A 23,332-nucleotide genomic window follows, 5' to 3' on the forward strand; every position below is an offset into this window, starting at 1 on the left:
TGAAATAAGCACCAATCGGGGTCAAAAAAAAAGCTATCTAGATAGCCAATGAGCTGGGCTTTACGGGAGTAGCCGGAAAACCCTATATCTGTCGCAAAACATTTAGATACTAACCTTGTGCGACAGCATGACTTTTCATTTTCAGACAAGAATTCTAAGAATATTCAGAGGGATGTCATAAGGTGAATGCACCAATTTGTAAGTCGCTCTGGATAAGAGCGTCTGCTAAATGACTTAAATGTAAATGTAAATGTAAATGTTATGAAGTTATGAAAACGGGTTGTTTTTGAAAATGTTTAACTTGGCTACTAATACTGGAAAAGCTCAATCAAAGTCCAAGTATACAGATTTGATGATATTCTTGCAGAAAAATGTAATATGAAGGCAAATGTCTCCTTCACGATTTGACCAAATGTACCTGGGTGACTTCACACTAAATATCATGTAGTTCATCAAGTAATCCGTCTGAAACGTTGCGCATAAACTTCTGCCATCTTGTGGACACCGTCGGAAGTACAACCAGAGTGAACCCAGCTGGAACTGGGACCTTTCTGTTGCATTTCAAAGATGGTGGTAGAAAAAAAAAACGGTATTTTTTTTTTCTTTATGTATTTTCCTCTCCCAGATCTGTTGTGTATTATATTCTCCCACATTCAATTCATATTTCTACAAACTTCAAAGTGTTTCCTTTCAAATGGTACCAAGCAAATGCATATCCTTGCTTCAGGGCTTGAGCTACAGGCAGTTAGATTTGGGTATGTAATTTTAGACAACAACAACAAACCCAAAAAGTGTGTGGGGGGGGGGGAGGCTATCCCTAAGAACCTTTTTTAACACCTAGTCATCTCTGCTAACATGATCTGTGTTGCGCTCCACAGTGGACCTGCTCTGTTTTTGAATGTACTTTGACACCACACTGTCTTATGCCACACCCATTCCCTAGATAGCGACCTACGTTTGATCTGGGCCCATGGTGCTCTGGTCTAAAGTAGTGCACTATATAGGGAATAGGGTGCCATAGGGCTCTGGTCTAAAGTAGTGCACTATATAGGGAATAGGGTGCCATAGGGCTCTGGTCCAAAGTAGTGCACTATATAGGGAATAGGGTGCCATAGGGCTCTGGTCTAAAGTAGTGCACTATATAGGGAATAGGGTGCCATAGGGCTCTGGTCTAAAGTAGTGCACTATATAGGGAATAGGGTGCCATAGGTCTCTAGTCTAAAGTAGTGCACTACATAGGGTGTAGGTTGTCATTTGTGACGTAACACAGCTGATTGGCTCAAACGGATTATGAAGGAAAGAATTTCCACAATTTTTTAACAAGGCACACATGTTAATTGAAATTCCAGGTGACTACCTCATGAAACTGGTTGAGAGAATGCCAAGAGTTTGCAAAGCTGTCATCAAGAAAGAGGATGGCTACTTTGAAGAATCTCAAATATAAAATATTTTTTGATTTGTTTAACACTTCTTCAGTTACTACTTGAGTCCATATGTGTAATTTCATAGTTTAGATGTCTTCACTATTATTCTGCAATGTAGAAAATAGTAAAAAGAAAATAAAAACTCTGGATTGAATAGGTGTGTCCAAACTTTTGCCTGGCACTGTAGGTCTTGGCAGTAGGACCAATCATTTAATACAATGAAATACATCAGACATATTAGATTGGTCTGGCATTTCTAACAGGAAATGAGCTGATCTTAAGTAATTAATTATAATTACAATTATGTAAAAATGGTTTTTACAGTTACCTTTATGAAATTCTCCTCAAACTCCTCATTACAGAGAAAGAGAGAGAGAGAAATATTTAAATAATAGATTGAGGGAGAGAGAGAGAGAGAGAGAGACACAGAGAGAGAGAGAGACACAGAGAGAGAGAGAGAGAGAGAGAGAGAGAGAGAGAGAGAGAGAGAGATACACAGAGAGAGAGAGAGACACAGAGAGAGAGAGAGAGACACAGAGAGAGAGAGACACAGAGAGACAGAGAGAGAGAGAGAGAGACACAGAGAGACAGAGAGAGAGAGAGAGAGAGAGAGAGAGAGAGAGAGAGAGAGAGAGAGAGAGAGAGAGAGAGAGAGAGAGAGAGAGAGAGAGAGAGAGAGAGAGAGAGAGAGAGAGAGAGAAGAGAGAAAGAGAGAGACAGAGAGAGACACAGAGAGAGAGAGAGAGAGACACACAGAGAGAGAGAGAGAGAGAGAGAGAGAGAGAGAGACACAGAGAGAGACACAGAGAGAGACACAGAGAGACACAGAGAGAGACACAGAGAGAGAGAGAGAGAGAGAGAGAGAGAGAGAGAGAGAGAGAGAGAGACACAGAGAGACACAGAGAGAGAGAGACACAGAGAGAGAGAGAGAGAGAGAGAGAGAGAGAGAGAGAGAGAGAGAGAGAGAGAGAGAGAGAGAGAGAGAGAGAGAGAGAGAGAGAGAGAGAGAGAGAACAAGCGAGTAAGATGGTTGATGAATGAGTGTGGGTAGGTGTGTGTCTGGCCAGACCTGCTTGTCTCCCAGTGAACCACAACATTCTTCCTGGTTCTGTTACTGAGACTGAGGTGTCAGGGTTTTGGAGGGTTCAGGAATGTTTCTTCAAGATTCTAGAACGTTGTGAAGGTTCCGTCCCACCGCGTCTCTGACACCATGTTTCAGAGCAGAACACAACCATCACTCTCCTTCTCCGCTTGGCACTGTCAGGAGTCAGAGGACGGCCAAAACCAATGGCGTGTCGGAGTGTGTGTGTGTGTGTGTGTGTGTGTGTGTGTGTGTGTGTGTGTGTGTGTGTGTGTGTGTGTGTGTGTGTGTGTGTGTGTGTGTGTGTGTGTGTGTGTGTGTGTGTGTGTGTGTGTGTGTGTGTGTGTGTGTGTGTACATGTGTGCGTACTTGCATGCGTGTGTGAAAGCGCACGCGTGTGTGTGTGTGTGTACTGCCGTGCTGCCTGCACAGGGCTACAAATGCCAAAATACACACCAGACATCCAACGTGCCCAGTGAGGCCTGCCTGCCTGCCTGCCTGCCTGCCTGCCTGCCTGCCTGCCTGCCTGCCTGCCTGCCTGCCTGCCTGCCTGCCTGCCTGCCTGCCTGCCTGCCTGCCTGCCTGCCTGCCTGCCTGCCTGCCTGCCTGCCTGCCTGCCTGCCTGCCTGCCTGCCTGCCTGCCTGCCTGCCTGCCTGCCTGCCTGCCTGCCTGCCTGCCTGCCTGCCTGCCTGCCTGCCTGCCTGCCTGCCTGCCTGCCTGCCTGCCTGCCTGCCTGCCTGCCTGCCTGCCTGCCTGCCTGCCTGCCTGCCTGCCTGCCTGCCTGCCTGCCTGCCTGCCTGCCTGCCTGCCTGCCTGCCTGCCTGCCTGCCTGCCTGCCTGCCTGCCTGCCTGCCTGCCTGCCTGCCTGTTGTCAACACTGAGGCCATTTACCAAGAAAAAGACAAATACATGTTGAAAACCACTTTAATTATTGTTCTAATCTGCTACATTACACTATATGCCATTGATGTTACTTTGTACGGCACCCTACAAACGGCACCCTATTCCCTATGTAGTGCACTCCGTTCGACCAGTGTACTACATAGGGAATAGGGCTCCATTTTGGACTTCTTATCCAATCGTTTACCTTGAGTGAGGACTATTCCCCAAGGGGGCTTAGAACTGTTTACGGAATGACTTCATTCAGAATATACACGTGTCATCCAAAACGCAGGACTGAACTTTGAATTGCCGTTCGGGACAATGCTAGGCAGGTATTCCTTTCTTTACGTGGGTGTAAACGGTATTACTCCTCATGTATTTCAGCAGCCCTGGAGCCAGGAGAAGCGTCATTGGGCTAGCCAGCTCAGGAGTGGGTCCTGTCGCTGTCGACCAACAGACTAGCCACTATGGTTGCTATGCTAGGGTTATGTTGACTGGCCCCTATGGTAGCTATACCAGGGTTATGTTGACTGGCCCCTATGGTAGCTATACCAGGGTTATGTTGACTGGCCCCTATGGTAGCTATACCAGGGTTATGTTGACTGGCCCCTATGGTAGCTATACCAGGGTTATGTTGACTGGCCCCTATGGTAGCTATACCAGGGTTATGTTGACTGGCCCCTATGGTAGCTATACCAGGGTTATGTTGACTGGCCCCTATGGTAGCTATACCAGGGTTATGTTGACTGGCCCCTATGGTAGCTATACCAGGGTTATGTTGACTGGCCCCTATGGTAGCTATACCAGGGTTATGTTGACTGGCCCCTATGGTAGCTATTCCAGGGTTATGTTGACTGGCCCCTATGGTAGCTATACCAAGGTAATTGTTGACTGGCCCCTATGGTTGCTATGCTAGGGTAATGTTGACTGGCCCCTATGGTTGCTATGCTAGGGTTATGTTGACTGGCCCCTATGGTAGCTATACCAAGGTAATTGTTGACTGGCCCCTATGGTTGCTATGCTAGGGTAATGTTGATTGTCCCCTATGGTTGCTATGCTATGGTAATGTTGACTGGCCCCTATGGTTGCTGTGCAAGGGTAATGTTGACTGTCCCCTATGGTTGCTATGCTAGGGTAATGTTGACTGTCCCCTATGGTTGCTATGCTATGGTAATGTTAACTGGCCCCTATGGTTGCTATGCTAGGATAATGTTAACTGTCCCCTATGGTTGCTATGCTAGGGTAATGTTGACCTGCCCTTATGGTTGCTATGCTAGGGTAATGTTGACTGGTCCTGTGGTTCCTATGCTAAGGTAATGATGACTGGCCCCTATGGTTGCTATGCTAATGTTGACTGGCCCTATGGTTGCTGTGCAAGGGTAATGTTAACTGGCCCTATGGTTGCTATGCTAGGATAATGTTAACTGTCCCCTATGGTTGCTATGCTATGGTAATGTTGACTGGCCCCTATGGTTGCTATGCTAGTATAATGTTAACTGGCCCGATGGTTGCTATGCTAGGGTAATGTTGACCTGCCCTTATGGTTGCTATGCTAGGATAATGTTGCCTGGCCCTATGGTTGCTATGCTAGGGTAATGTTGACCGGCCCTTATGGTTGCTATGCTAATGTTGACTGGCCCCTATGGTTGCTATGCTAGTATAATGTTAACTGGCCCGATGGTTGCTATGCTAGGGTAATGTTGACCTGCCCTTATGGTTGCTATGCTAGGATAATGTTGCCTGGCCCTATGGTTGCTATGCTAGGATAATGTTGCCTGGCCCTATGGTTGCTATGCTAGGGTAATGTTGACCGACCCTTATGGTTGCTATGCTAGGGTAATGTTGACCGGCCCTTATGGTTGCTATGGTAATGTTGACTGGCCCCTATGGTTGCTATGCTAGTATAATGTTAACTGGCCCGATGGTTGCTATGCTAGGGTAATGTTGACCTGCCCTTATGGTTGCTATGCTAGGATAATGTTGCCTGGCCCTATGGTTGCTATGCTAGGATAATGTTGCCTGGCCCTATGGTTGCTATGCTAGGGTAATGTTGACCGGCCCTTATGGTTGCTATGCTAGGGTAATGTTGACTGGTCCCGATGGTAGCTATACCAGGGTAATGTTGACTGGTCCTGTGGTTCCTATGCTAAGGTAATGATGACTGGCCCCTATGGTTGCTATGCTAATGTTGACTGGCCCTATGGTTGCTGTGCAAGGGTAATGTTAACTGGCCCTATGGTTGCTATGCTAGGGTAATGTTGACTGGCCTCTATGGTTTGCAATGCTAGGATAATGTTGACTGGCCCCTATGGTTGCTATGCTAGGATAATGTTGACTGGCCCTATGGTTGCTATGCTAGGGTAATGTTGACTGGCCCCTATGGTTGCTATGCTAGGGTAATGTTGACTGGCTCCTATGGTAGCTATACCAGGGTAACGTTGACTGGCCCCTATGGTAGCTATACCAAGGTAATGTTGACTGGCCCCTATGGTTGCTATACCAGGGTAATGTTGACTGGTCCTGTGGTTCCTATGCTATGGTAATGTTGACCGGCCCCTATGGTTGCTATGCTAGGGTAATGTTGACTGGTCCCTAGGGTTGCTGTGCAAGGGTAATGTTGACTGGTCCTATGGTTGCTATGCTAGGCTAATGTTGAGTGTCCCCTATGGTAGCTATACATTTACATTTACATTTAAGTCATTTAGCAGACGCCAGGGTAATGTTGACTGGCCCCTATGGTTGCTATGCTAGGGTAATGTTGACTGGTCCCTAGGGTTGCTGTGCAAGGGTAATGTTGACTGGTCCTATGGTTGCTATGCTAGTGTAATGTTGAGTGACCCCTATGGTAGCTATACCAAGGTAATTGTTGACTGGCCCTATGGTTGCTATGCTAGGGTAATGTTGACTGGCCCCTATGGTTGCTATGCTAGGATAATGTTGACTGGCCCTATGGTTGCTCTGCTAGGGTAATGTTGACTGGCCCCTATGGTTGCTATACCAAGGTAATGTTGACTGGCCCCTATGGTTGCTGTACCAGATTAATGTTGACTGGCCCCTATGGTTGCTATACCAGGGTAATGTTGACTGGCCCCTATGGTTGCTATACCAAGGTAATGTTGACTGGCCCCTATGGTTGCCGTACCAGGGTAATGTTGCTCAGCCACAATAAAGGGGATTGGTATTATTCCTCCTTTATCTTCTCTGAGATGTCTAACATCCCATAATTCCCTAACGTCCCGTCAGGTCCTCAGTCCCTCCTGTTTCCAGAGGAACAAATGACAAAGGAAAATAATGTTTTATTTATTTATTGCACCCTATTCCCTACATAGTGCACTACTTTTGACCCGAGCCCTATTGAGGCAGAGTGCTCTATATAGGGAATAGTGTATAATTTAGGACGTATGCCTAAAAGAGTTAAAAATACATATTTCACTTCTAAATATAACTGATATAACTGGCTGCTTTATGGACCCTAGAAGATAGCGACCATAACGTTTAATCCAATCGGCTTCCTGACGTTTTTCTCCGTCTGATCGACCAACCCCCCCGGAAACCTTCTTAGCAGATGTAGAACAGCGTAATGTGAAAGTTATTCACTCACTCCGCCACGCTCCGACCGCTATTAGCCGCGTCTGTTATATCATCACATCCTGTTATACTTTATGGCCATGGACACTAAAGAGGAGAAAAAGTTATATTTTTCTTTTCATTACTTCTCTCTCTCTCTTTGGAGACGCGGCTTTTAGATATTCCGTCCAACTCTTCCCTTCTTCCACTCCAGCAATTCATTTTCAATTAAGGGCCCCAGCCGACCAGCTGGTACATGCATTACAATAGAGAATCTGAGTGTACAGTACAGTAGGCTGCCCCTGCAACGCAGGGTAAACCATTACATTAGCCAGACTGTAAATCTTTATGTTCCTGATGTCCCGTGGCCCGGCACACACCAGGCCCAGAGAAGTGTCTCGGAAATGGTTGTGGTTATGCTCTCTCTCTCTCTCTCTCTCTCTCTCTCTCTCTCTCTCTCTCTCTCTCTCTCTCTCTCTCTCTCTCTCTCTCTCTCTCTCTCTCTCTCTCTCTCTCTCTCTCTCTCTCTCTCTCTCTCTCACCATCTTTCTCCCTCTCCCTCTCTCTCTCTCACCATCTTTCTCCCTCTCCCTCTCTCTCTATCCAGATGTATTGTCTGAGCAGCTGATCAATTAAAAGCATGAGGTCTATAAAAAAGAAGCCCTTTTATAAATTGGATGTCCTCCAAGAACCTCATACTGCAGCCCAATGGCACCCTACGCCCTTTATAGTGCTCTAGGTCGGACTGGGCTCTGGCCACTATATAGGTAATAGGGTATACAGAATTGCACTCTGCAGCCTGCAAAGCTAACAGCAGAAAGACAGAGAGAGACAGAGACACACAGAGAGACACAGAGAGACACAGAGAGAGTGGGAGAGGGGTGGAGGGTACAGTGAGGGAGGAGTGGAGGGTACAGTGGGGGGTGGAGGGTACAGTGGGGGGGTGGAGGGTATAGTGGGGGGTGGAGGGTACAGTGGGGGGTGGAGGGTACAGTGGGGGGTGGAGGATACAGTGGGGGGTGGAGGGTACAGTGGGGGGTGGAGGATACAGTGGGGGTGGAGGGTACAGTGGGGGGTGGAGGGTACAGTGGGGGGTGGAGGGTACAGTGGGGGGTGGAGGGTACAGTGGGGGGTGGAGGGTACAGTGGGGGGGTGGAGGGTACAGTGGGGGGTGGAGGGTACAGTGGGGGGTGGAGGGTACAGTGGGGGGGGTGGAGGGTATAGTGGGGGGGTGGAGGATACAGTGGGGGGTGGAGGGTACAGTGGGGGGGGGGGAGGGTATAGTGTCTATAATCTCTGTCTCTATACCTGCTGTCTATACTCTCTGTCTCTATACCTGCTGTCTATACTCTCTGTCTCTATACCTGCTGTCTATACTCTCTGTCTCTATACCTGCTGTCTATACTCTCTGTCTCTATACCTGCTGTCTATACTCTCTGTCTCTATACCTGCTGTCTATACTCTCTGTCTCTATACCTGCTGTCTATACTCTCTGTCTCTATACCTGCTGTCTATACTCTCTGTCTCTATACCTGCTGTCTATACTCTTTGTCTCTATACCTGCTGTCTATACTCTGTCTATACTCTCTGTCTCTATACCTGCTGTCTATACTCTCTGTCTCTATACCTGCTGTCTATACTCTCTGTCTCTATACCTGCTGTCTATACTCTCTGTCTCTATACCTGCTGTCTATACTCTCTGTCTCTATACCTGCTGTCTATACTCAAGTAATTGGTGTCTTTTTTGATGCTTTTAAAGAATACGCAGAATGGTAAATATCTGGAAACTACGTCAGTTATTTAGAAAATACAATTTCCGTGTCAAAAGTATGTTAAAATCTTAGGAACCAATTACTCCTTTGCGTAATGTTTTCTGTTTTTAGAATCAGCCATGACTCATCTATGAGTAACATTTCTGTCTAACTTCACCTCCTTCAGTGTTATACAGTGAGATCAGAGGCCATTATTTTACCCATAATTCCCAGCTGTATGGGTGTAGGAACTGTCTGTTAGGCAACTGAATACTAATGTAGCTCTGCTGTGTTTGAAACTCCTGACAAACCATTCACCCCACGTCCCTATGGAAGATGCTGTTTTCTCCTACTGAGAGACAAACAGAGAGAGAGAGAAAGAGAGGAGAGAGAGAGGAGAGAGAGAGGAGAGAGAGAGGAGAGAGAGAGACTAGAGAGAGAGACTAAAGAGAGAGAGAGAGACTAAAGAGAGAGAGAGAGAGAGAGACTAAAGAGAGAGAGAGACTAGAGAGAGAGAGAGAGACTAAAGAGAGAGAGAGAGACTAAAGAGAGAGAGAGAGAGAGAGAGACTAAAGAGAGAGAGAGAGAGAGAGAGAGAGAGAGAGAGAGAGAGAGAGAGAGAGAGAGAGAGAGAGAGAGAGAGAGAGAGAGAGAGAGAGAGAGAGAGAGAGAGAGAGAGAGAGAGAGAGAGAGAGAGAGAGAGAGAGAGAGAGACAGAGAGAGACAGAGAGAGACAGAGAGAGACAGAGAGAGACAGAGAGAGACAGAGAGACAGAGAGCTGAGTGGGTGAATGAACGTCTCGTTTAAGCAGGAGTTTTAAAAGACAGCTTGTTAGACTCCGTCAACAGACCTGTGACGTCCAACAGGAACTCTGGGATATTGGAGGAAATCTTGGCGTGGCAAGTAGAGACTGAGTCAAAACAACCACTCCTGTCAGGGGTAGGCTTGCCTCCCAAATGAAGGGAATAGGGTGGCATTCGGGACACTGTCATGTACTTGCCTGGTAAAATAAGGGTTAAATAAATAATAGTGCTGGGTCTAGTCTGTGGCTGGACTCATTCAACAGGTACAGGCTGCCTGTCCAACATTTCGCAGCCTGGGTGTATGTTTATTTGGCCAACAATTTTGTTAAAGTAGTAAAAGAGATCTGCACTTTGAGTGTGTGTGTATAGTCGGCCAACAATTTAAATGAAAGCATTAAAACTATTGTACATATCAACAGATAGTTAGTTGGTAGTTTGACCATCTGTAGGTCATCAGAGGGGACTATCCAGACCATCTGTATATCATCAGATGGGACTATCCAGACCATCTGTATATCATCAGATGGGACTATCCAGACCATCTGTAGGTCATCAGATGGGCCTATCCAGACCATCTGTAGGTCATCAGATGGGACTATCCAGACCATCTGTAGGTCATCAGATGGGCCTATCCAGATAAAGTGGGAACATGTTCTATGCATTAAGGCATTAAATATCATACTGCAAAACACAAGTAACAGGGTTAATTGTTTCATGAGTTCATCAGACACCCAGCCTACAGTATGAAGGTTCCCCTCACTGCCGTCGATAGAGCTGCCTTACTGCAATGTGAGACAGTACGGACTGCGGTGATGCTAACCCGCTTCACTAATATCTCAGGAAGACAATAACCCCAAATATGGTCATGGGGAAGCAGGGTGTTCCGTTGTAAGTAGTGGGTCACCAGAATGTCCCTGCATCTGTCACACACACACACACACACACACACACACACACACACACACACACACACACACACACACACACACACACACACACACACACACACACACACACACACACACACACACACACACACACACACACACACACACACACACACACCACAGATTGACAGATTCACAACACAACGGCGTCAAGAGGTCACTGTGGTGATGATATACAGTGTCTAACATGATTGTCTCGCAGACGTGACGATGACATGACAAGTTATAATGGGCAGAGAGAGGTGTTCCCAGACAGAAACGGGTGAATGGAATAGAAGAGTATAGAACAGAACAGAATAGTATAGAACAGAACAGAATAGTATAGAACAGAACAGAATAGTATAGAACAGAATAGAATAGTATAGAACAGAATAGAATAGTATAGAACAGAACAGAATAGTATAGAACAGAATAGAATAGTATAGAACAGAATAGAATAGAATAGTATAGAACAGAATAGAATAGTATAGAACAGAATAGAATAGAACAGAACAGAATAGTATAGAACAGAACAGAATAGTATAGAACAAAACAGAATAGTATAGAACAGAACAGAATAGTATAGAACAGAATAGAATAGTATAGAACAGAATAGAATAGTATAGAACAGAATAGTATAGAACAGAACAGAATAGTATAGAACGGAATAGAATAGTATAGAACAGAATAGAATAGTATAGAACAGAATAGAATAGTATAGAACAGAACAGAATAGTATAGAACAGAACAGAATAGTAAAGAACAGAATAGAATAGTATAGAACAGAACAGAATAGTAAAGAACAGAACAGAATAGTATAGAACAGAACAGAATAGTAAAGAACAGAATAGAATAGTATAGAACAGAACAGAATAGTAAAGAACAGAATAGAATAGTATAGAACAGAACAGAAAATGAGTTTGACTGATTCTGTGTTCTATTTTTGACTTGTTTGAATTAGTATTATAATTAATGTATTGACAAAAAAAAACATTTTAGGAGGAGTAAGTTGGAGGCCTGCAGTAACCCACCATTTTTACGTGCCAATGTTTGAAAGCAGGTCTGACAACGGTATTTTGTCAACACACAGTTGATTTAAACAAGTAGTGAAACCTCCCAATTATGTGTGAGAGGTAAAGTGGACGTAGCAGGGACTTAACAAGCAACACTTAAAAAAGACCCTTCAGCCTCTCTAGACGCTTAAACAAACACAGCAGTACGGCACTACTCTGGACCAGGACCCATGACTGTATGGGAGTTGGGTGACATTTAGGAAGATGACAATGCATCATCACATACCTGACCTTCTCTCTCTCTCTCTCTCTCTCTCTCTCTCTCTCTCTCTCTCTCTCTCTCCGTCAGTCTGTCACACTGGGTTCCCATACCCTAACCTCTCCTCTACAAGATGCACCATCGAGAGTATCCTGTCGGGCTGTATCACCGCCTGGTACGGCACCGTCTGTAACCACAGAGGGCTCTCTCCCGAGGGTGGTGCGGTCAGCCGAACACAGCACCGGTGGCACATGGCCTGCCCTCCAGGACATCTACAGCACCCGGTGTCACAGGAAGGCCAAGAAGATCATCAAGTACCTAAGTCACCCGAGCCACTGCCTGTTCAACCCGCTACCATATAGAACAGTCTATGGTGCATCAAAGCTGGGACCGAGGGATTGAAAACTGTTAAATACCAACACCAAAAGCTGGCATCAGCCCAGCATATCACGAAACAAAAATATAAACAAAACAATTTCCTAAGTTACAGTTCATATAAGGAAATAAGACAATTGAAAAAAGATTAATTGTGCCCTAATCTATGGATTTCACATGACTGGGAATTCAGATATGCATCGGTTGGTGACAGATTCCTTAAAAGAAAGGTAGGGGCGTGGATCAGAAAACCAGTCAGTATCTGGTGTGACCATTTGCCTCATGCAGCGCGACACATCTCCTTCACATAGAGTTGATCAGGCTGTTGATTGTGGCCTGCGGAATGTTGTCGCACTCCTCTTCAATGGCTGTGCGAAGTTGCTGGATATTGGTGGGAACTGGAACACGCTGTCGTACACATCGATCCAGAGCATCTCAAACATGCTCAATGGGTGACATGTCTGGTGAGTATGCAGGCCACGGAAGAACTGGGACATTTTCAGCATCCAGGAATTGTGTTACAAGGTCCTTGTGACATGGGGTCATGAATTATCATGCTGAAACATGTGATGGTAGCGGATGAATGGCATGACAACGGACCTCAGGATCTGGTCACTGTGTCTCTGTGCACCGTACACGCCGTCTGCAATCTGCCCGGTACAGTTGAGACCGGGATTGACCCGTGAAGAATCACGTCGTTTACGACGCCGAACTGCACACCCTGGTGTTGACGATTATATGAGCTTCCCTGAGATAGTTTCTGACAGTTTGTGCAGATGTTCCTTGGTTGTGCAAACCCACAGTTTCATCAGCTGTCCGGGTGGCTGGACTCAGACCATCCTGCAGGTGAAGAAGCCGGATGTGGAGGTCCTTGGCTGGTGTGGTTACACCTGATCTGCGGTTATGAGGCTGGTTGGACGTACCGCCAAATTCTCTACAACAACATTGGAGGCGGCTTATGGTAGATAAATTAAGATTAAATTCTCTGGCAACAGCTCCGGTGGACATTCCTGCAGCCAACATGCCAATTCCCTCGAAACTCGTTGTGTTGTGTGACAAAACTGCACATTTTAGAGTGGCCTTTTATTGTCCCCAAGCCGCACCTGTGTAATGATCATGCTGTTTAATCAGCTTCTTGATATGCCTCACCTGTCAGGTGGATGGATTAACTTGGCAAAGGAGAAATGCTAAATAACAGGGATGTAAACAAATTTGTGCACAACTTTAGATAGAAATAAGCTTTTTGTGCGTATGGTACATTTCTGGGATATTTTATTTCAGCTCATGAAACATGGGACCAACACTTTACATGTTGCGTTTATATTTTTGTTCAGTGTATTTGTATTCCAGACTTTTCTTTCATTGCATTTTGAGGATTGTTTTGTTTCGCTAGGTATTATTACTGGAGCTAGGTAACATATGCGATAACATGAATAACATTTTATAATGAACTACTTTTGACTAGAGACCATAGGGGAGTATTGAACTATATAGGGAACTGGGTGCAATTTGGGATCCAGAGCAGGGTCCTAGGTCCATGATGGACAGATGAGAGGAGGACTAATCCAGACACAACCTCGGAGGGTGGTGGGATGACAGAGCAGGGTCCTAGGTCCATGATGGACAGATGAGAGGAGGACTAATCCAGACACAACCTCGGAGGGTGGTGGGATGACAGAGCAGGGTCCTAGGTCCATGATGGACAGATGAGAGGAGGACTAATCCAGACAACCTCGGAGGGTGGTGGGATGACAGAGCAGGGTCCTAGGTCCATGATGGACAGATGAGAGGAGGACTAATCCAGACACAACCTCGGAGGGTGGTGGGATGACAGAGCAGGGTCCTAGGTCCATGATGGACAGATGAGAGGAGGACTAATCCAGACACAACCTCGGAGGGTGGTGGGATGACAGAGCAGGGTCCTAGGTCCATGATGGACAGATGAGAGGAGGACTAATCCAGACAACCTCGGAGGGTGGTGGGATGACAGAGCAGGGTCCTAGGTCCATGATGGACAGATGAGAGGAGGACTAATCCAGACAACCTCGGAGGGTGGTGGGATGACAGAGCAGGGTCCTAGGTCCATGATGGACAGATGAGAGGAGGACTAATCCAGACAACCTCGGAGGGTGGTGGGATGACAGAGCAGGGTCCTAGGTCCATGATGGACAGATGAGAGGAGGACTAATCCAGACAACCTCGGAGGGTGGTGGGATGACAGAGCAGGGTCCTAGGTCCATGATGGACAGATGAGAGGAGGACTAATCCAGACAACCTCGGAGGGTGGTGGGATGACAGAGCAGGGTCCTAGGTCCATGATGGACAGATGAGAGGAGGACTAATCCAGACAACCTCGGAGGGTGGTGGGATGACAGAGCAGGGTCCTAGGTCCATGATGGACAGATGAGAGGAGGACTAATCCAGACACAACCTCGGAGGGTGGTGGGATGACAGAGCAGGGTCCTAGGTCCATGATGGACAGATGAGAGGAGGACTAATCCAGACAACCTCGGAGGGTGGTGGGATGACAGAGCAGGGTCCTAGGTCCATGATGGACAGATGAGAGGAGGACTAATCCAGACAACCTCGGAGGGTGGTGGGATGACAGAGCAGGGTCCTAGGTCCATGATGGACAGATGAGAGGAGGACTAATCCAGACAACCTCGGAGGGTGGTGGGATGACAGAGCAGGGTCCTAGGTCCATGATGGACAGATGAGAGGAGGACTAATCCAGACACAACCTCGGAGGGTGGTGGGATGACAGAGCAGGGTCCTAGGTCCATGATGGACAGATGAGAGGAGGACTAATCCAGACAACCTCGGAGGGTGGTGGGATGACAGAGCAGGGTCCTAGGTCCATGATGGACAGATGAGAGGAGGACTAATCCAGACAACCTCGGAGGGTGGTGGGATGACAGAGCAGGGTCCTAGGTCCATGATGGACAGATGAGAGGAGGACTAATCCAGACACAACCTCGGAGGGTGGTGGGATGACAGAGCAGGGTCCTAGGTCCATGATGGACAGATGAGAGGAGGACTAATCCAGACAACCTCGGAGGGTGGTGGGATGACAGAGCAGGGTCCTAGGTCCATGATGGACAGAATAGAGGAGGACTATTCCAGACAACCTCGGAGGGTGGTGGGATGACAGAGCAGGGTCCTAGGTCCATGATGGACAGATGAGAGGAGGACTAATCCAGACACAACCTCAGAGGGTGGTGGGATGACAGAGCAGGGTCCTAGGTCCATGATGGACAGATGAGAGGAGGACTAATCCAGACAACCTCGGAGGGTGGTGGGATGACAGAGCAGGGTCCTAGGTTCATGATGGACAGATGAGAGGAGGACTAATCCAGACACAACCTCGGAGGGTGGTGGGATGACAGAGCAGGGTCCTAGGTCCATGATGGACAGATGAGAGGAGGACTAATCCAGACACAACCTCAGAGGGTGGTGGGATGACAGAGCAGGGTCCTAGGTCCATGATGGACAGATGAGAGGAGGACTAATCCAGACAACCTCGGAGGGTGGTGGGATGACAGAGGGGGCTTAGGAATGGGGGAATGGGGTCAAGGGAGAGAGAGAAAGAGAAGGAGAGAGAGAGAGATAAGAGCACTAGCTGCAGGCCTTTGGGGGACCAGCTAAGTTAAGTCTGTGTTATGCCACGCCACATGGCCAGCTGGCAGGACCCAAAGCTGGCATGACAGAATGTGACAGAGGATCTCTCCATTGGGGACTAGGGGAATCCCGGCACAATAACGCTGATGGTAGAGGCTAAGGCCCAGATTTAATCACAGCACGCATCCCAAATTGCTTCCTATTCCTTATATAGGGCACTACTTTTGACCTAAGCCCTATGGGAACCGTAATGGGTCCTGGTCAAATGTAGTGCACTATATAGAGAATAGGATGCAATTTGGGACTCACTCACAGTCATCACCCACCTGCCAATAGAAAATGACACGTTGGGTATCGATGGCAGGATCCCTGTGGTGTTGAGCCCCCAGCACTGGTACAGGATAGGGAGCAGCTGCCAATCACCAGCAGGGTTTAATGGTGATGTGTGTGTCTAGGCTCAATGGTGCTGCTTGTAGGCAGGGGATTCTAGGTGAGTCTCCATTAACCATGGATGTGACAGTAAGACCCCGGGATGAATAATGATTCATGGTATGACGAACCAATGGCTCTGACTTTTAGAGAGAGAGCAGAGAGCAGAGAGCAGAGAGAGAGAGAGAGAGAGAGAGAGAGAGAGAGAGAGAGAGAGAGAGAGAGAGAGAGAGAGAGAGAGAGAGAGAGAGAGAGAGAGAGAGAGAGAGAGAGAGAGAGAGAAGTGGCTGATTAACAATGAGTTACAGCTGATGCTTGTTGAGGAGCAGCGTTCTAGGCAACTAGTAAAAATGTTGCAAACAGGCACGGAAGCTGATTGGCAATTAGTAGCAGCTGGTGCTTGTTGAACTGCTAGGGAGCAGCGTTCAAGGCCACTAGTTAAAGTGGTGAAGGCAAGTCTGGTCCTCTCGTCTGAATTAGAGCTTTAACACCGTAAAGAGACGGTGAGGCAAGCTTGGTTTGATATGAAGAATTTCCACAACACCATTTTGACACCGAAAGTTGGCAATGCCAGACTTGTATATTCATGATTCCAAACTGCTCACTAAGGGAAGATCCAGATCTAATCCAGACTCAGGAACTGCTCACTAAGAGAAGATCCAGATCTAATCCAGACTCAGGAACTGCTCACTAAGGGAAGATCCAGATCTAATCCAGACTCAGGAACTGCTCACTAAGGGAAGATCCAGATCTAATCCAGACTCAGGAACTGCTCACTAAGGGAAGATCCAGATCTAATCCAGACTCAGGAACTGCTCACTAAGGGAAGATCCAGATCTAATCCAGACTCAGGAACTGCTCACTAAGGGAAGATCCCGATCTAATCCAGACTCAGGAACTGCTCAATAAGAGAAGATCCAGATCTAATCCAGACTCAGGAACTGCTCACTAAGGAAAGATCCCGATCTAATCCAGACTCAGGAACTGCTCACTAAGGGAAGATCCCGATCTAATCCAGACTCAGGAACTGCTCAATAAGAGAAGATCCCGATCTAATCCAGACTCAGGAACTGCTCACTAAGGAAAGATCCCGATCTAATCCAGACTCAGGAACTGCTCACTAAGAGAAGATCCAGATCTAATCCAGACTCAGGAACTGCTCACTAAGAGAAGATCCAGATCTAATCCAGACTCAGGAACTGCTCACTAAGAGAAGATCCCAATCTAATCCAGACTCAGGAACTGCTCAATAAGAGAAGATCCCGATCTAATCCAGACTCAGGAACTGCTCACTAAGGAAAGATCCCGATCTAATCCAGACTCAGGAACTGCTCACTAAGAGAAGATCCAGATCTAATCCAGACTCAGGAACTGCTCACTAAGAGAAGATCCAGATCTAATCCAGACTCAGGAACTGTTCACTAAGGGAAGATCCAGATCTAATCCAGACTCAGGAACTGCTCACTAAGGAAAGATCCCGATCTAATCCAGACTCAGGAACTGCTCACTAAGAGAAGATCCAGATCTAATCCAGACTCAGGAACTGCTCACTAAGAGAAGATCCCGATCTAATCCAGACTCAGGAACTGTTCACTAAGGGAAGATCCAGATCAAATCCAGACTCAGGAACTGATAATATTATTTACGTCTTGATTAGAAGTAAAGTTGTGATTCTGAATCATTTCAATTTAAACACCAACATTTCCAGAACTCTGGTTTGTTAAATTCGTCTGATTGTGATGCTTCGTTTTTTTTCTTCTTTTTTTTTCGCAGAGATCAAATCAAGGAGAGTTTTAGATTTGTATGGATGGCATTGTCAGAGCGGAGTGGTGTTTACACAACTGATTTTAACCAGAGCTGCTGGTTGACAGCAGCAAGAGAACAGACGTCTGTTCTAACCACGCTAAATCACACACTGGCGTCTTCCTGAATGCTACCCTATTCCCTATATAGTGCACTGCTGTTGACCAGAGGCCCTGTATAGGGAACAGGATAGCATTTGGAACACAACCACAGAGAAAACGGCTCATCGGGTTGCTATAGAAGCTATTCAGCCTTGACAGGCAACACTGCAGTGGTTTGGACTCCAATCGTTCTCTGAGAAATGTTATGCTTCTTGGCCCATGTTGTGCATTTTGGCCTTTCAGGAAAGCTTCACATAGTCAATGTTATTCTATATTGTTGAACACAGTTTGAGAGAGAAAAGCAACGGTTTTGAGTGTTGACGCATAAAGTTAACACACAATCACATACATATATACACACACACACACACACACACACACACACACACACACACACACACACACACACACACACACACACACACACACACACACACACACACACACACACACACACACACACACACACACACACAGAGTCATACACACACACACAGAGTCATACACAAACCATTTCCCTTTTGTCAGCAGGTGACATCATTATTCCACGGTAAGCAGCATCTGTGTGGTTAATCGGTTAATATGTTGGAGAAAAGTTGAACAATGTTTTGATTTGTTATGATTTCTTTTATTACATTTTTTTTTAAAGAATGATAACAGACTCTCGGCCAATACCAGATCAAACAACATTGTTGTTGTTGTTGTTGCTGTTTGTCTTCATTCATAGATTGATCAAACTCTTTGACCAAGACTGAAAACCACTATAACAGCTTTTGAAATGTAATTTAATTTAATTTAAATTTGACACTTCAGCCTAAATGTTGTTTTTTTCGTTGCGAAGAAAGGCCTTTAGAAGGCATGTTGGGGGATGTTTTAGAAGGCATGTTGGGGGATGTTTTAGAAGGCATGTTGGGGGAAAGGCCTTTAGAAGGCATGTTGGGGGATGTTTTAGAAGGCATGTTGGGGGATGTTTTAGAATGCCTGTTGGGGGATGTTTTAGAAGGCATGTTGGGGGAAAGGCCTTTAGAAGGCATGTTGGGGGATGTTTTAGAAGGCATGTTGGGGGATGTTTTAGAAGGCATGTTGGGGGAAAAGCATTTAGAAGGCATGTTGGGGGATGTTTTAGAAGGCCTGTTGGAGGATGTTTTAGAAGGCCTGTTGGAGGATGTTTTAGAAGGCCTGTTGGGGGATGTTTTAGAAGGCATGTTGGGGGATGTTTTAGAAGGCATGTTGGGGGAAAGGCCTTTAGAAGGCATGTTGGGGGATGTTTTAGAAGGCCTGTTGGAGGATGTTTTAGAAGGCCTGTTGGAGGATGTTTTAGAAGGCCTGTTGGAGGATGTTTTAGAAGGCATGTTGGGGGATGTTTTAGAAGGCATGTTGGGGGATGTTTTAGAAGGCATGTTGGGGGATGTTTTAGAAGGCATGTTGGGGGATGTTTTAGAAGTCATGTTTGGGGAAAGGCCTTTAGAAGGCATGTTGGGGGAAAGGCCTTTAGAAGGCATGTTGGGGGATGTTTTAGAAGTCATGTTTGGGGAAAGGCCTTTAGAAGGCCTGTTGGGGGATGTTTTAGAAGGCATGTTGGGGGATGTTTTAGAAGGCATGTTGGGGGATGTTTTAGAAGGCCTGTTGGGGGATGTTTTAGAAGGCCTGTTGGGGGATGTTTTAGAAGGCATGTTGGGGGATGTTTTAGAAGGCCTGTTGGGGGATGTTTTAGAAGGCATGTTGGGGGATGTTTTAGAAGGCATGTTGGGGGATGTTTTAGAAGGCATGTTGGGGGATGTTTTAGAAGGCATGTTGGGGGATGTTTTAGAAGTCATGTTTGGGGAAAGGCCTTTAGAAGGCCTGTTGGGGGATGTTTTAGAAGGCCTGTTGGGGGATGTTTTAGAAGGCATGTTGGGGGATGTTTTAGAAGTCATGTTTGGGGAAAGGCCTTTAGAAGGCCTGTTGGGGATGTTTTAGAAGGCATGTTGGGGGATGTTTTAGAAGGCATGTTGGGGGATGTTTTAGAAGGCATGTTGGGGGATGTTTTAGAAGGCCTGTTGGGGGATGTTTTAGAAGGCATGTTGGGGGATGTTTTAGAAGGCCTGTTGGGGGATGTTTTAGAAGGCCTGTTGGGGGATGTTTTAGAAGGCATGTTGGGGGATGTTTTAGAAGGCATGTTGGGGGATGTTTTAGAAGGCATGTTGGGGGATGTTTTAGAAGCCATGTTGGGGGATGTTTTAGAAGCCATGTTGGGGGATGTTTTAGAAGCCATGTTGGGGGATGTTTTAGAGTGTTGCTCTATCACATTACATTGAATCTGGGTCTCCATCTGAACATACCAACCGGGTCGTTCAAGATTGGCGTTGAAATTAGACGTCTATCGCTTTCCTGAAGACGTCGGGAAATGTCTTCAAAACCAGCAACTAGAGGCAACAGTGAGCACTATTACGGTCAAGTAATAGTTTTGCTGGAGTGTTGTGGATGAGGGGATGGAGAGGAGGAATCCCATACCTCTGGATCAGAAGGCTGTGTGTTGGATCCTGGTCACAGACACTGGTTTTTATAGTTGTTAACCCTTATATACAATCCTTAACCAGTACCTTAACCCAATCCAAACCTTAACCAGTACCTTAACCATTCAGAATGAGAGACTAAACTTAAAACTTAACTTCCAGATTTGACGTTTGGAGAATTGGAAGGATACCGGGCAGCAGGAGAACATAGAATAAGGTCTGTGCAGTGAGGCTAGTTGTGCAGTGTGGCTAGTTGTGCAGTGAGGCTAGTTGTGCAGTGAGGCTAGTTGTGTAGTGAGGCTAGTTGTGTAGTGAGGCTAGTTGTGCAGTGAGGCTAGTTGTGCAGTGAGGCTAGTTGTGCAGTGAGGCTAGTTGTGCAGTGAGGGGTTGGGGTTAGGGGTTAGGGGTTGGGGTTAGGGGTTGGGGTTAGGGGTTGGGGTTAGGGGTTGGGGTTAGGGGTTGGGGTTGGGGTTAGGGGTTGGGGTTAGGGGTTAGGGGTTGGGGTTAGGGGTTAGGGGTTAGGGGTTAGGGATCGGTTAGGGTTAGGTTTAGGGGTTAGGGTTCGGGGTTCGGGGTTCGGGGTTCGGGGTTAGGGTTAGGGGTTAGGGTTAGGGATCGGTTAGGGTTCGGGGTTAGGGGTTGGGGTTATGGTTCGGGGTTAGGGGTTAGGGGTTGGGGTTAGGGTTCGGGGTTGGGCTCAGTTGGTAGAGCATGGCGCTTGTAACGCCAGGGTAGTGGGTTCGATCCCCGGGACCACCCATACGTAGAATGTATGCACACATGACTGTAAGTCGCTTTGGATAAAAGTGTCTGCTAAATGGCATATATTATTATTATTATTATTATTATATTATTAGGGTTCGGGGTTAGGGGTTAGGGTTAGGGATCGGTTAGGGGTTAGGGTTAGGGTTAGGGATCGGTTAGGGGTTAGGGATTAGGGGTTAGGGGTTAGGGTTAGGGGTTGGGGTTAGGGTTAGGGATCGGTTAGGGTTAGGGTTCGGGGTTAGGGTTAGGGTTAGGGTTGGGGTTAGGGTTAGGGATCGGTTAGGGATCGGATTAGGGATTAGGGTTAGGGTTTAGGGTTAGGGTTAGGGTTAGGGGTTAGGGTTAGGGGTTAGGGTTAGAGTTAGGGATTAGGGTTAGGGTTTAGGGTTAGAGTTAGGGATCGGTTAGAGTTCGGATTAGGGGTTAGGGGTTAGGGTTAGGGTTAGGGTTTGGGATCGGTTAGGGGTTAGGGTTAGTGTTGGGGCTCGGTTAGGGTTAGTGGTTAGGGTTAGGGTTATGGTTAGGGTTAGGGTTGGGGTTAGGGTTGGGGATCGGTTAGGGATCGGATTAGGGGTTAGGGTTAGGGATTAGGGGTTAGGGTTAGGGGTTGGGGTTGGGGTTAGGGTTAGGGATTAGGGTTAGGGTTAGGGTTTAGGGTTAGGGATCGGTTAGGGTTAGGGTTAGGGGTTAGGGTTAGGGTTAGGGATTAGGGTTAGGGTTTAGGGTTAGAGTTAGGGATCGGTTAGGGTTCGGATTAGGGGTTAGGGTTAGGGTTTGGGATCGGTTAGGGGTTAGGGTTAGGGTTGGGGCTCGGTTAGGGTTAGGGGTTAGGGTTAGGGTTAGGGTTATGGTTAGGGTTATGGTTAGGGTTAGGGTTAGGGTTAGGGTTAGGGTTGGGGATCGGTTAGGGTTAGGGTTATGGTTAGTGTTAGGGTTATGGTTAGGGTTAGGGGTTAGGGTTAGGGTTAGGGTTAGGGTTAGGGTTAGGGTTGGGGTTAGGGTTGGGGATCGGTTAGGGTTAGGGTTATGGTTAGTGTTAGGGTTATGGTTAGGGTTAGGGTTACAACATGTAAGTCGCTCTGGATAAGAGCGTCTGCTAAATGACTTAAATGTAAATGTAATGTTTAGGGATCGGTTAGGGTTAGGGTTATTGTTAGTGTTAGGGTTATGGTTAGGGTCAGGGTTATGGTTAGTGTTAGGGTTATGTTTAGGGATCGGTTAGGGTTAGGGATCGGTTAGGGTTAGGGTCCAAGGTTAGGGTTAGGAACAATCAGTAGAGCATACCTTGGCCTAGACAGAAGGAGAAGAGCAGAGAGAGATACATGGAACTAGTGGTCTCTCCACTTGGGTTTCATGATTTGGGGATGATTTTACTCTAGCTAGATGAAGACGTGAAAGGGGAGGGAGAGATGGGGAAGATGGAGGAATGGGAGGGAGAGATGGGGAAGATGGAGGTATGGGGGGGAGGGAGAGATGGGCAATATGGAGGTATGGGAGGGAGGGAGAGATGGGGAAGATGGAGGTACGAGAGGGAGGGAGAGATGGGGAAGATGGAGGTACGAGAGGGAGGGAGAGATGGGGAAGATGGAGGTACGAGAGGGAGGGAGAGATGGGGAAGATGGAGGTATTGGAGGTAGGGAGAGATGGGGAAGATGGACTCATGTGAGTGTGGGTCTGAGTGTGGGTCTGAGTGTTATGCTTCTCTTCAAAGCCCTGTAAATGTAAATGTTTCTGCCTTTTTGCTGGGACGTGCAGACGGTGGAGGGCTTGTGGGGACCCACAAAATGTGCTGTTTTTACTGGGGTAAGGGTTAGCATGGCTAGGGAGTGTTGGAGCTCAAAACCTCTCACCCCAACCTGGCTAGCGGCTAGCACAACACTCAGGCTGCATTCCAAAATGGAACCCGGTTCTCTACAGTACAGGAGATGGTGTTCCACAGAACACTCAATGAACATGTGATGCATTATAATGTATTTGACTAGTGTTACACACCTTATAGGCTAATGAGGCTAAATTAAATAGATTCATTGAGTCTTCA

The sequence above is a fragment of the Oncorhynchus gorbuscha genome, linkage group LG07, assembly GCF_021184085.1.
Source record: "Oncorhynchus gorbuscha isolate QuinsamMale2020 ecotype Even-year linkage group LG07, OgorEven_v1.0, whole genome shotgun sequence".
Taxonomy (NCBI): Eukaryota; Metazoa; Chordata; class Actinopteri; order Salmoniformes; family Salmonidae; genus Oncorhynchus; species Oncorhynchus gorbuscha.